This window comes from Meles meles, chromosome 15 (genome assembly GCF_922984935.1).
Source record: "Meles meles chromosome 15, mMelMel3.1 paternal haplotype, whole genome shotgun sequence".
In the NCBI taxonomy this organism is placed as follows: Eukaryota; Metazoa; Chordata; class Mammalia; order Carnivora; family Mustelidae; genus Meles; species Meles meles.
The window spans coordinates 84,687,975-84,701,637 of record NC_060080.1 but is presented as its reverse complement, the minus strand read 5'-3'; positions in this window follow the sequence as shown (position 1 = coordinate 84,701,637).

The window sequence follows — 13,663 nt, the reverse complement described above, 5'->3', positions numbered from 1 at the left end:
TGTAACACTGCCCCATATGAATGTTAGCCTTAAGAGCAATTATAGCTTTTGGAATCATAATGACCTTGGTGTGAACTTAACTCAGAGTATCCAACCTGTGTAGAGTCCATTCTTATTCTAACTTCTTTTCTCAACCGGGAAATCTTCCCCATAGGAGTGTTAGCCATACAGCAATGATAGGTTATGGAAGCATAAGGGCTTTGGCGTGCACTTAACTGAGAATATCCAACCAGCCTGGAGTCCGTCCCTCTTCTAACTTCTTTCCTCCATAGGGAAAACACTGCCATTTATAAGTGTTACTCTTAAGAGGCATTATACGATTTGGAATCTTAAGGCCTTAGCGTGCACTTTACTGAGAGTATTCAACCTGCCTAGCATCCGTCCTTCTTCTAACTTCATTCCTCAACTGGGGAAACACTTCCACATATGAGTGTTCGCCATACGAGCGATTATAGGTTTTGGAATCATAGGGGCTTGGTCTGAACTTAACACAGAGTATCTAACCTAACTAGCATCTGTCCATGTTGTAACATCTTTCCTCACCTGGGAAAACACTGCCATTTAACGGGTTTTCGTATTAAGCGGGATTTTACGTTTTGGTAGCAAAAGGGCCTTGGCGTTCACGTAACTCAGAGTATCCAACCTGCTTAGAGTCCGTCCTTGTTCTAACTTCTTTCCTCAACTGGGAAAACACAGTTATTAAATTGGTTTGCATATTAAGTGGGATTTTATGTTTTGGAAGCATAAGGGGCTTGGCGTGCACTTAACTCTGAGTATCCAACTGACGAGGTTCCGTCCTGGTTGTAACTTCTTTCTTCAAGTGGGAATACGGTGTCATTGATGAGGGTTTTCCAAGAGTGTTTATACATTTTGGAATCATAAGGGGCTTGGTGTGCTCTTAACTCAGATTCTCCAACCTGCCTAGCATCTGTCCTTGTTGTAACATCTTTCAACAACTGTGAAACACTATCCCATATGAGTGTTAGCCATAAGAGCAATTAGGTGTTTTGGAAGCAAAAGGGGCTTGGCGTGCACTTAACTCAGAGTATCCAACCTGCATAGAGGCCAACCTTGTTCTAACTTCTTTACTCAAGTGGGAATACACTGCCATTTATGAGTGTTCATCTTAAGAGCGTTTAAACGTTTTGGAAGCGTAAGAGCCTTGGTGTGCACTTAATTTAGAATATCCAACGATCCTAGAGTCCATCCTTGTTCTAACTTCATTTCTCAATGGGGAAACACTGCCACATATGAGTGTTCACCCTACGAGCGATTATATGTTTTGGAAGCATAAGGGGCTTATCGTGCACTTAACTCAGAGTATCCAACTTGTCTAGCCTCTGTACTTGTTCTAACATCTTTCCTCAACTGGGAAAACACTGTCATTTAATGGGTTTTCATATTAAGTGTGATTTTACTTTTTAGAAGAATAAGGGTCTGGGCGTGCATTTAACTAAGAGGATCCAAACTGCTTAGAGTCCATCCTTGTTCTTACTTCTTTTCTTCACAGAGAAAACTCTGCCACATATGAGTGTTAGCCCTTAGAGTGATTATATGTTTTGGAAGCAAAAGGGACTTAGCGTGCACTTAACTCAGAGTATCCAACCTGCCTAGCGTCTGTCCTTGTTGTAGCATCTTTCCTCAACTGGGAAAACACTGCCACTTTACAGATTTTCATATTAAGCGGGATTTTACGTATGGAAATTCAAGGGCCTTGGCGTGCACTTAACTCAGAATATTCAACCTTCTTAGAGTCCAACCTTGTTCTAGCTTCTTTCCTCAAGAGGGAATACACTGCCATTTATGAGTGTTCGCCTTAAGAGCATTTGTACGTTTTGGAAGCATAAGAGCCTTGGAGTGCATTTAACTCAGAGTATCCAACATCCCTAGCGTCCGTCCTTGTTCTAACTTCATTCCTCAACTGTGGAAACACTGGCACATATAAGTGTTCGCCTTATGAGCAGTCATACATTTTGGAACCATGGGGCCTTGGCATGCACTTAACACAGAGTATCTAACTTACCTAGCATCTGTCTTTTTTGTAACATCTTTCCTTAACTGGAAAAACACTGCCATTTAATGGGTCTTCGTATTAAGCGGGATTTTAGTTTTAGGAAGCATTAGGGACTTGCTGTGCACTTAACTCAGAGTATCCATCCATACTAAAGTACATCCTTGTTCTAACTTATTTCCGCAATAGGGAAAACATTTCCTTATATAAGTGTTCACCTTAAGAGCTATTATATGTTTTAGAATCATAAGGGCTTCGGCGTGTACTTAATTCAGATTATCCAACCTGCCTAGCTTCCGTCTTTGTTCTAACTTCATTCCTCAACTGGGACAACACTGCTACATATGAATGTTGGCCTTAAGATCCATTATAAGTTTTGGAATCATAGGCACCTTGGCATTCACTAAACTCAGATTATCCAACGTACCTAGTGACCTCCGTGTTCTAACTTCTTTCCTCAACTGGGAAAACAGTGCCTTTTAATGGGTTTTCATTTTAAGCGGGATTACACGTTTTGGAAGCATAAGGGCCTCGGCGTGCACTTAACTCAGAGTATCCAACCAGCCTGGAGTCCGTCCTTGTTCTAACTTCTTTTCTCAACTGGGAAAACTCTGCCCCATATGAGTGTTAGCCATAAGAGCGATTATACATAAGTGTTCGCCTTAAGGGCCACTATAAGTTTTAGAAGCATAAGGGCCTCAGCGTGCACTTAACACAGAGTATCCAACCTGCCTAGCGTCTGACGTTGTTCTAACTTCATTCCTCAACTGGGACAATAGAGCCACATATAGGTGTTCGCCTTAAGAGCATTTATACATTTTGAAATCATAAGGGTCTTGGCGTGCACTTAACTCAGAGTATCCAACCAGCCTGGAGTCCATCCTTGTTCTAACTTCTTTCCGCAATAGGGAAAAAACTACCATATATAAGTCTTTGCCTGAAGAGCCATTATAAGTTTTAGAAGCATAAGGGCCTCAGGGTGCACTTAACTCAGGGTATCTAACCTGCCCTGCGTCCGACCTTGTTCTACCTTCATTCCTCAACTGGGTCAACACTGCCACATATGAGTGTTCACCGTAAGAGTGATTATACATTTTGGAATCATAGGGGGCTTCATGTTCACTAAACTAGCGTCCATCCATTTTCTAACTTCTTTCCTCAACATGGAAAGCACTTCCATCTAATGGGTTTTCGTTTTAAGCAGGATTATACGTTTTGGAATTGCAAGGGACTTGGCATTAACTTAACTCAGAGTATCCAACCTCCTCAGAGTCTTCTTTCTTCTTTTGAAAACCGGGAAGACTCTGGCCCATGTGTGTGCTATCCATTAGAGTGATTATAGGTTTTGGAAGCATAAGTGCTTTGACGTGTACTTAACTCAGAGTATCCAACCTCCCTAGAGTCCCTCCTTGTTCTAACTTCTTTCCTCCACTGGGAAAACACTGGCATTTAATGGGTTTTCGTATTAAGCGGGATTTTAAGTTTTGGAAGCATTAGGGCCTTGGCGTGCACTTAACTCAGAGTATCCAAACTGCTTAGAGTCCATTCTTGTTCTAACTTCTTTTATCAAATGGGAAAACGCTGCCACATATGAGTGTTAGCCGTAAGAGCGATTATAGGTTTTGGAAGCGTAAGGGCCGTGCCATGCTCTTAACTCAGAGTATCCTTCCTGATTAGCCTCTCTCCTTGTTGTAACATCTTTCCTCAACTGGGAAAACACTGCCCCATATGAGTGTTAGCTGTAAGAGCGATTATATGTTTTTGAAGCATAAGGGCCATGACATGCACTTAACTCAGAGTATCCAACGTGCCTAGCATCTGACCTTGTTGTAACATCTTTATTTAAGATGGGACAACACTGTCCCATATGAGTGTTAGCCGTAAGAGCGATTATACCTTTAGGAAGCATTAGGGCCTTGGCGTGCACTTAACACAGAGTATCCAACCTGCTTAGAGTCCATCCTTGTTCTAACTACTTTTCTCAACAGGGAAAACTCTGCCATATATGAGTGTTACCTGTAAGAGCAATTAAAGGTTTTGGAAGCATAAGGGACCTGCCGTGAAATTAACTTGGATTATCCAACTTGTCTAGCTTCTGTCCTTGTTCTAACATCTTTCTTCAACTGGGAAAACACTGCCATTTAACCGGTTTTTGTAATGAGTGGTATTTTATGGTTTGGAAGCATAGGGGCATTGGCTAGCACTTTACTCAGAGTACTCAACCTGCTTAGAGTCCATCCTTGTAGTAACTTATTTTCTCAAACACGAAAACTCTGCCCCATATGAGTGTTAGTCGTAAGAGCGATTATAGGTTTTGGAAGCATAAGGGCCTTGGCGTGCACGTAGATTATCCAACTTGCCTAGTGTTCGTCCTTGTTCTAAATATATTCCTCAACTGGGGAAACGCTACCACATATGAGTGTTCGCCTTACAAGCAATTATAGGTTTTGGAATCATAGGGACCTTGGCGTGCACTTAACTCAGAGTATCCAACCTGCCTAGCATCCGTCCTTGTTCTACCTTCTTTCTTCAAGTAGGAAAACACTGCCATTTAATCCGTTTTCATTTTAAGTGGGATTCTACGTTTTGGAAGCCTAAAGGCCTTGGCATGCACTTAGCCCAGAGTATCCAACCTGTTTAGAGTTCATCCTTGTTCTAACTTCTTTCTCCAACCTGGAAAACTCTGCCCCATATGAATGTTGGCCATAAGAGCGATTATAGATTTTGGGAGCATAAGTGACTTGGCATGCACTTAGCTCAGATTATCTAATCTGCCTCTCATCTGTCCTTGATATAACATTTTTCCTCAACTGGGAAAACACTGCCATTTAACGGATTTTCGCACTAAGTTGGATTTTAAGTTTTGGAAGCTTAAGTGCCTTGATGTGCACTTTACTGAGAGTATCCAACCTGCTTAGAGTGTGTCCCTGTTCTAACTTCTTTTCTCAACTGGGAAAACTCTGCCTCATATGAGTGTTAGCCGTAAGAGCGATTATGTGTTTTGGAAACATAAGGGGCTTGGCGTGCACTTAACTCAGATTATCCAACCTGCCTAGAGTCCCATCTTGTTCTAACTTCTTTCCTCTGGTGGGAATACACTGCAATTTATGAGTGTTAGCTTTAAGAGCGCTTACAGGTTTTGGAAGCATAAGGACCTTCGCATGCACTTAACTCAGAGTATCCAACCAGCCTGGAGTCCATCCTTACTCTATCTTCTTTTCTCAACCTGGAAACGTCTGCTTCGTATGAGTGTTAGACTTAAGAATGATTATATGTTTTGGCAGCCTAAGTCTTTGCCGTGCACTTAACACAGAGTATCCAACATGCCTGGAATTCGTCCTTGTTGTAACTTCTTTCCTCAAGTGGGAATACACTGCCATATATAAGTGTTCGCCTTAAGAGCCAATATACGTTTTAGAAGCATAAGGGCCTCGGCGTGCACTTAACTCAGAGTATCCAACCTGCCTAGTGCCCGACCTTGTTCTAACTTCATTCCTCAACTGGGGCAACACTGCCACATATGAGTGTTTGCCTTAAGAGCGATTATACGTTTTGGAATAATAGGCGCCTTGGCGTGCGCTTAACTCAAAATATTCAACCTACCTGGCGTCTGTCGGTGTTTTAACTTCTTTCCTCAACTGGGAAAACACTGCCATTTAATGGGTTTTCCTTTTCAGAGGGATTATACGTTCTGGAAGCGGAAGGCCTTGACGTTAACTTAACTCAGAGTATCCACCCTGCTTTGAGACCGTCCTTGTTCTAAATTATTTACTCAACTGGGAAAACTCTGCCCAATATGAGTGTTAGCCGTAAGTGCGATTATAGGTTTTGGAAGGATAAGGGCTTTGGCTTGTGCTTAACTCAGAGTATCCGACTGCCTAGAGTCCAACCTTGTTCTAACTTCTTTCCTCCACTGGGAAAACACTGCCATTTAATGGGTTTTTGTATTAAGCAGGACTTCACATTTGGAAGCATTAGGGCCTTGGCGTTCACTTAACTCAGCATATCCAACCTGCTTAGAGTCAGTCCTTGTTCTAACTACTTTTCTCAACAGGGAAAACTCTGCCCCATATGAGTGTTAGCCTTAGAGCGATTATATATTTTGGAAGCATAAGGGCTTTGCCATGCACTTAACTTAGAGTATCCAACATGCCAAGAGTCTGTCCTTGTTGTAACTTCTTTCCTCAAGTGGGAATACAGTGCCATATATAAGTGTTCACCTTAAGAGCCAATATATGTTTAAGAAGCATAAGGGCCTTGGCATACACTTACCTCAGAGTATACAACCTGCTTAGAGGACATCCTTGTTATAACTTCTTATCTCAACTGGGAAAACTCTGTCCCATATAAGTGTTAGCCATAGAGCAATTATATGTTTTGCAAGCATAAGGGACTTGGCGTGCACTTAACTTAGAGTATCCAACTTGCTTATATTCCCCCCTTCTTCTAAGTTCTTTCCTGAACTGGGAACAGTCTACCAAGTATGAGTCTTCACCTTAAGAGTGATTTCATTGTTTGGAAGCATAAGGGACATGGCGTGCCCTAACTTAGAGTATCCAACTGGCTTATAGTCCGCCCTTGTTCTAATTTTTTCCTCAACTGGGAACACCCTGCCACTTATGAGACTTAACCTTAAGAGCAATTATACGTTTTGGAAGCATAAGGGGCTTGGCGTGCACTTAACTTAGAGTATCCAACTTGCCTATAGTGGGCCCTTGTTCTAACCTCTTTCCACAACTGAACACACTGCCGCTTATGAATCTTCACCTTAAGATTGAGTTTACTTTTTGGAAGCATAAGCATCTTTGTGTGCACTTAACTCAGAGTATACAACATGCTTATCGTCCGCCCTTGTTCTAAATTCTTTCCTCAACTGGGAACACACTGCCACGTATGAGTCTTACCTTAAGAGCGAATATAGGTTTTGGAAGCATAAGGGAGTTGATGTGCACTTAACTTAGAATATCCAACTTGCTTATAGTCTACCCTTGTTCTAAGTTCTTTCCTCAACTGGCAACACACTGCCAGTTATGCGACTTAACCTTAAGAGCGATTATATGTTTTGGAAGCATAAGGGACTTGGTGTGCACTTAACTCAGAGTATCCAACAAACTTATAGTCCACCCTTGTTCTAAGTTCTTTCGTTTACTGGGAACACACTGCCACATATGAGACTTAACCTAAAGAGCGATTATATGTTTTGGAAGCATAAGGGACTGGGCGTGCACTTAACTCAGAGTATCCAACATGCCTATAGTCTGCCCTAGCTCTAAGTTCTTTCCTCAACTGGGAATGGACTGCCATTTATGAGTCTTTACTTTAAGAGTGATTTTAAGGTTTGGAAGCATAAGGGACATGGCGTGCCCTAAACTTAGAGTATCCAATGGGCTTATAGTTCGACTTTGTTCTAATTTCCTCAACTGGGAACACAGAGCCACATATGAGTATTTGCCTTAAGAGCCTTTATAGGCATTGGAAGCATAAGAGCCTTGGCGTGCACTTATCTCAGAGTATCCAACCTGCCTAGCGTCTGTCCTTGTTCTAACTTCTTTCCTGAACTGGGAAAACACTGCCAGAATGTGTTTTTGTATTAAGCGGGATTATAGGATTTGGAAGCATAAGCACTTTGGCGTACATTTAACTCAGAGTCTCCAACCTTCCTAGAGTCCGTCTTTGTTCTAACTTCTTTTCTCAACTGGGAAAATGCTGCCACATATGAGTCTTAGCCAGAAGAGTGAGTATATGTTTTGGAAGCATAAGAGCCTTGGCGTGCACTTAACTTAGAGCATCCAACTTGCTTATAGTCCACCCTTGTTCTAAGTTCTTTCCTTTACTGGGAACACACTGCCAAGTATGAGACATAACCTTAAGTGCTATTATGTTTGGAAGCATAAGGGACTTGGCCTGCCTTTAACTTAGAGCATCCAACTTGCTTATCATCCGCCCTTGTTCTAAGTTATTTCCTGAAGTGGGAACACTGCCTCTTGTGAGACTTAACCTTAAGAGCGATTATACGTTTTGGAAGCATAAAGGACTTGGTGTGAACTTAATTCAGAGTATCCAACTTGCCTAGAGTCCGTCCTTGTTCTAACTTCTTTCCTCAACTGGAAAACACTGCCAGAATGGGTTTTCGTAGTAAGCGGGATTCTAGGTTTTGGAAGCATAAGCGCATTGGCATACTCTTAACTCAGAGTCTCCAACCTGCCTAGCATCCACCCTTGATCTAACTTCTTTCCTCAACTGGGAAAAAACTGCCATTTATGAGAGTTCACCTTATGTGTATTTATAGGTTTTGGAAGCATAAGGGCCTTCACGTGAACTTAACTCAGAGTATCCAACATGCTTATAATCTGCCCTTGTTCTAAGATCTTTCCTCACCTGGGAACACCCTGCCACTTATGAGACTTAACCTTAAGAGCGATTATACGTTTTGGAAGCATAAGGGACTTGGCGTGCACTTAACTTAGAGTATCCAACTTGCCTATAGTGCGCCCTTGTTCTAACCTCTTTCCACAACTGAACACACTGCCACTTATGAATCTTCACCTTAAGATCGAGTTTACGTTTTGGAAGCATAAGCATCTTTGTGTGCACTTAACTCAGAGTATACAACATGCTTATCGTCCGCCCTTGTTCTAAATTCTTTCCTCAACTGGGAACACACTGCCACGTATGAGTCTTACCTTAAGAGCGAATATAGGTTTTGGAAGCATAAGGGAGTTGGTGTGCACTTAACTGAGAATATCCAACTTGCTTATAGTCCACCCTTGTTCTAAGTTCTTTCCTCAACTGGCAACACACCGCCAGTTATGCGACTTAACCTTAAGAGCGATTATATATTTTGGAAGCATAAGGGACTTGGATTGCACTTAACTCAGTATCCAGCAAGCTTATAGTCCACCCTTGTTCTAAGTTCTTTCGTTTACTGGGAACACACTGCCAAGTATGAGACGTAACCTTAAGTGCGATTATATGTTTTGGAAGCATAAGGGACTTGGCCTGCCTTTAACTTAGAGCATCCAACTTGCTTATCGTCCACCCTTGTTCTAAGTTCTTTCCTATAGTGGGAACACACTACCTCTTAGGAGACTTAATCTTAAGAGCGATTATACATTTTGGAATCATAAAGGACTTGGTGTGCACTTAATTCAGAGTATCCAACTTGCCCAGAGACCGTCCTTGTTCTAACTCTTTCCTCAACTGGAAAACACTGCCAGAATGGGTTTTTGTATTAAGCGGGATTATAGGTTTTGGAAGCATAAGCACATTGGCATACTCTTAACTCAGAGTATCCAACCTGCCTAGAATCCGGCCTTGTTCTAACTTTTTGCTCAACTGGGAAAATACTGCCATTTATGAGTGTTCGCCTTAAGTGCGTTTATAGGTTTAGGAAGCATAAGATCCTTCATGTGAACTTAAAGTATCCAATATGCTTATTATCTGCCCTTGTTCTAAGATCTTTCCTCACCTAGGAACACACTGCCACTTATGAGACTTAACCTTAAGAGCAATTATACGTTTTGGAAGCATAAGGGACTTGGCGTGCACTTAACATAGAGCATCCAACTTGCTTATATTCTGCCCTTGTTCTAAGTTCTTTCCTCAACTGGGAACACGCTGCCACGTATGAGATGTAACATTAAGAGTGATTATATGTTTTGGAAGCATAAGGGACTTGGTGTGCAGTTAACTCAGAAAATCCAACAAACTTATAGTCTGCCCTCTTATAAGTTCTTTCCTAAACTGGGAACACACTGCCACCAATGAGACTTAACCTTAAGAACAATTATATGATCAGGAAGCATAAGGAACTTGGCCTCATTTAATTTAGAGCATGCAACTTGCTTATAATCCGTCCTTGTTCTACCTTCTTTCTGGAACTGGGAACACACTGCTAGTTATGCAACTTAACCTTAAGAGCGATTATATGTTTTGGAAGCATAAGGGACTTGGTGTTCACTTAATTCAGAGTATCCAACTTGCCTAGAGTACATCCTGTTCTACTTATTTCCTCAACTGGTAAAACCCTGCCAGAATGGGTTTTCGTTTTAAGCGGGATTATATGTTTTGGAAGCATAATCGCATTGGAATGCACTTAACAAAGAGTCTACAACCTGCCTGGAGTCCGTCCTTCTTCTAACTTCTTTTCTCAAGTGCGAAAACTCTGCCACATATGAGTGTTAGCCAGAAGAGTGATTAAATGTTTTGGAAGCATAATGGCCTCGGTGTGCACTTAACTCAGAGTATATAACTTGCTTAGCGGTTTCCCTTGTTCTAAGTTCTTTCCTCATCTGGGAACACACTGCCACTTATGAGTCTTACCTTAACAGCGATTATATGCTTTGGATGCATAAGGGAGTTGGCGTGCACTTAACTTAGAGTATCCAACTTGCTTATAGTCCATCCTTGTTCTAAGTTTTTCCTGAACTGGGAACACTCTGCCACATATGACACTTAACCTTAAGGGCGAGTATACATTTTGGAAGCATAAGGGCTTGGCATGCACTTAACTCAGAGAATCCAACCTGCCTAGAGTCTGTCGTTGTTCTAACTTCTTTCCTCGAGTGGGAATACACTGCCATTTATGAGTGTTCAGCTTAAGAGAGTTTATACGTTTTGGAAGCATAAGAGCCTAGGAGTGCAGTTAACTCAGAGTATCCAACAAGCCTGGAGTCCTTGTTCTAACTTCTTTCCTCAGTAGAAAACACTGCCACATATAAGTGTTCACCTTAAGATCCAATATAAGTTTTAGAAGCATAAGGGCCTCGGCGTGCACTTAACTCAGAGTATCCAAACTGCCAAGCGTCTGACCTTGTTCTAACTTCATTCCTCAACTGCAGCAACACTGCCACATATGAGTGTTCACCTTAATAGGGGTTATATGTTTTGCAATCATAGGGGCCTTTCCGTGCACTTACCTGAGCATATCCAACCTGTCTAGCGTCCGTCCATCTTCTAACGATATTCCTCAACTGGGGAAACATGGCCTCATATGAGTGTTCGCCTTAAGAATGATTATAAGTTTTGGAATCATAGGGGACTTGGCGTGCACTTAACTCAGAGTATCCAACCTTCCTAGCATCCTTCCTTGTTCTACCTTCTTTCTTCACATGGGAAAACACTGCCATTTAATGGGATTTCGTTTTAAGCAAGATTATACATTTTGGAAGCCTAAGGGCCTTGGTGTACACTTAAATCAGAGTATCTAAACTGCTTAGAGTCCATCCTTGTTCTTACCTCTTTTCTCAACAGAAAAAAACTCTGCCCCATATAAATGTTAGCCATAAGAGCGATTATAGGTTTTGGGAGCATAAGGGACTTGGCCAGCACTTAGCTCAGAGTAACTAACCTGCCTAGCGTCTCTCCTTGTAACATCTTTCCTCAATTGGGAAAACACTGCCATTTAATGGGTTTTCAGATTAAGCGGGATTTTATGTTTTGGAAGCATAAGGGCCTTGGTGTGCACTTAACTCAGAATATCGAACCTGCTGAGTGTCCATCCTTGTTCTCACTTCTTTTCTCAACTGGGAAAACTCTGCCCCATACTAGTGTTAGCCGTAAGAGCGATTATATTTTTTGGAAGCATAAGGGGCTTGGTGTGCACTTAACTCAGAGTATTCAAATTGCCTAGATTCCGACCTTGTTCTAACTTCTTTCCTCAAGTGGGAATACACTGCCACTTATGAGTGTTCGCCTTAAGAGCTGTTCTACGTTTTGGAAGCATAAGGGCCTTGATGTGCCCTTAACTCATAGTATCCAACCAGCCTGGAGTCCGTCCTTGTTCTAACCTCTTTCCACAATAGTGAAAATACTGACATTATAAGTGTTCGCCTTAAGAGCCATTATACGTTTTAGAAGCATAAGGACCTCGGCATGAACTTAACTCAGAGTATCCAACCTACCTAGCGTCCAACATTATTCTAACTTCATTCCTCAACTGGGGCAACACTCCCACATATGAGTGTTCGCCTTAAGAGCGAATATAGGTTTTGGAATCATAGGCGCCTTGGCGTGCACTAGACTCGGAGTGTCCAACCTGCCTAGCGTCCATCCTTGTTCTAACTTCTTTCCTAAACTGGGAAAACACTGCCATTTAATGGGTATTTGTTTTAAGCGGGATTATATGTTTTGGAAGCACAAGGGCCTTGGTGTTAACTCCGAGTAGCCAACCTGCTTAGAGTAGATCCTTGTTCTAACTTCTTTTCTCAATAGGGAATACTCTGCCCCATATGAGTGTTAGCCATAAGAGCAGTTATATGTTTTGGAAGCATAAAGGGCTTGGCGTGAACTTAACTCAGAGTGTCCCACCTCCCTGGAGTGCGCCCTGGTTCTAAATTCTTTCCTCAGTAGGGAAAACACTGCCATATATAAGTGTTAGCCTTAAGAGCCATAATACGTTTAGAAGCCTAAGGGCGTTGGCCTGCACTTAGCTGAGAGTATGCAACCTAAGTAGCATCTGTCCTTGTTCTAAATATATTCCTCAATTGGGGAAACACTGCCACGTATGAGTGTTCGCCTTAAGAGCGATTTACATTTTGGAATCATAGGGGACTTGGGGTGCACTTAACTCAGGGTGTCCAACCGGCCCAGCATTCGTCCATGTTCTAACTTATTTCCTAACCTTGGAAAACACTGTCATTTTTTGGGTTTCCTTTTTAAGTGGGATTACACGTTTTGGAAGCATAAGGGCCTTGGCTTGCACTTATCTCAGAGTATCCAACCTGCCTAGTGTCTGTCCTTGTTGTAGCATCTTTCCTCAAGTGTGAAACACTGCCCCATATGAGTGTTAGCCGTAAGAGCGATTATACCTTTTGGAAGCATAAGGGCCTTGGCGTGCACTTAACTGAGAGTATCCAACCTGCTTAGAGTCCATCCTTGTTGTAATTTCTTTTCTCAACAGAAAAATCTCTGCCCCATATAAGAATATGCCCCATATTCTTACGGTGTTAGCCATAAGAAAGATTATAGATTTTGGAAGCATAAGGGGTTGGTGTGCACTTAACTCAGGGTATCCAACCAGCGTGGAGTGTGCCCTTGTTCTAACTTTTCTCATTAGGGTAAACACTGCCGTATATATGTGTTATCCTTAAAAGTCATAATACATTTTAGAAGCATAAGGGCCTCGGCGTGCACTTAACTCAGAGTATGCAACCTGTTAGAGTTGCATACTCTAACTTGTTGTAACTTCTTTTCTCAACCGGGAAAACTCTGCCCCATATGTGTGTTAGCCGTAAGAGCTATTATATGCTTTGAAAGCATAAGGGGCTTGGCGTGCACTTTACTCAGAGTATCCAACCTGCCTGGAGTACGTCCTTGTTCTAAATTCTTTCCTCAGTAGGGAAAACACTGCCATATATAAGTGTTAGCCTTAAAAGTCATAATAGGTTTAAGAAGCATAAGAGCCTTGGCGTGCACTTAACTGAGGGTATCCAACCTGCCTTGCATCCGTCCTTGTTCGAACTATATTCCTCAACTGGGGAAACACTGCCACATACGAATGTTCGCCTTAAGACCGATTATAGGTTTTGGAATTCTAGGCACCTTGGCGTGCACTTAATTCAGAGTTTCCAAGCTGCCTAGCTTCCGTCCTTGTTCTACCTTCTTTCTTCAAATGGGAAAACACTGCCACTTAATGGGTTTTCATTTTAAGCG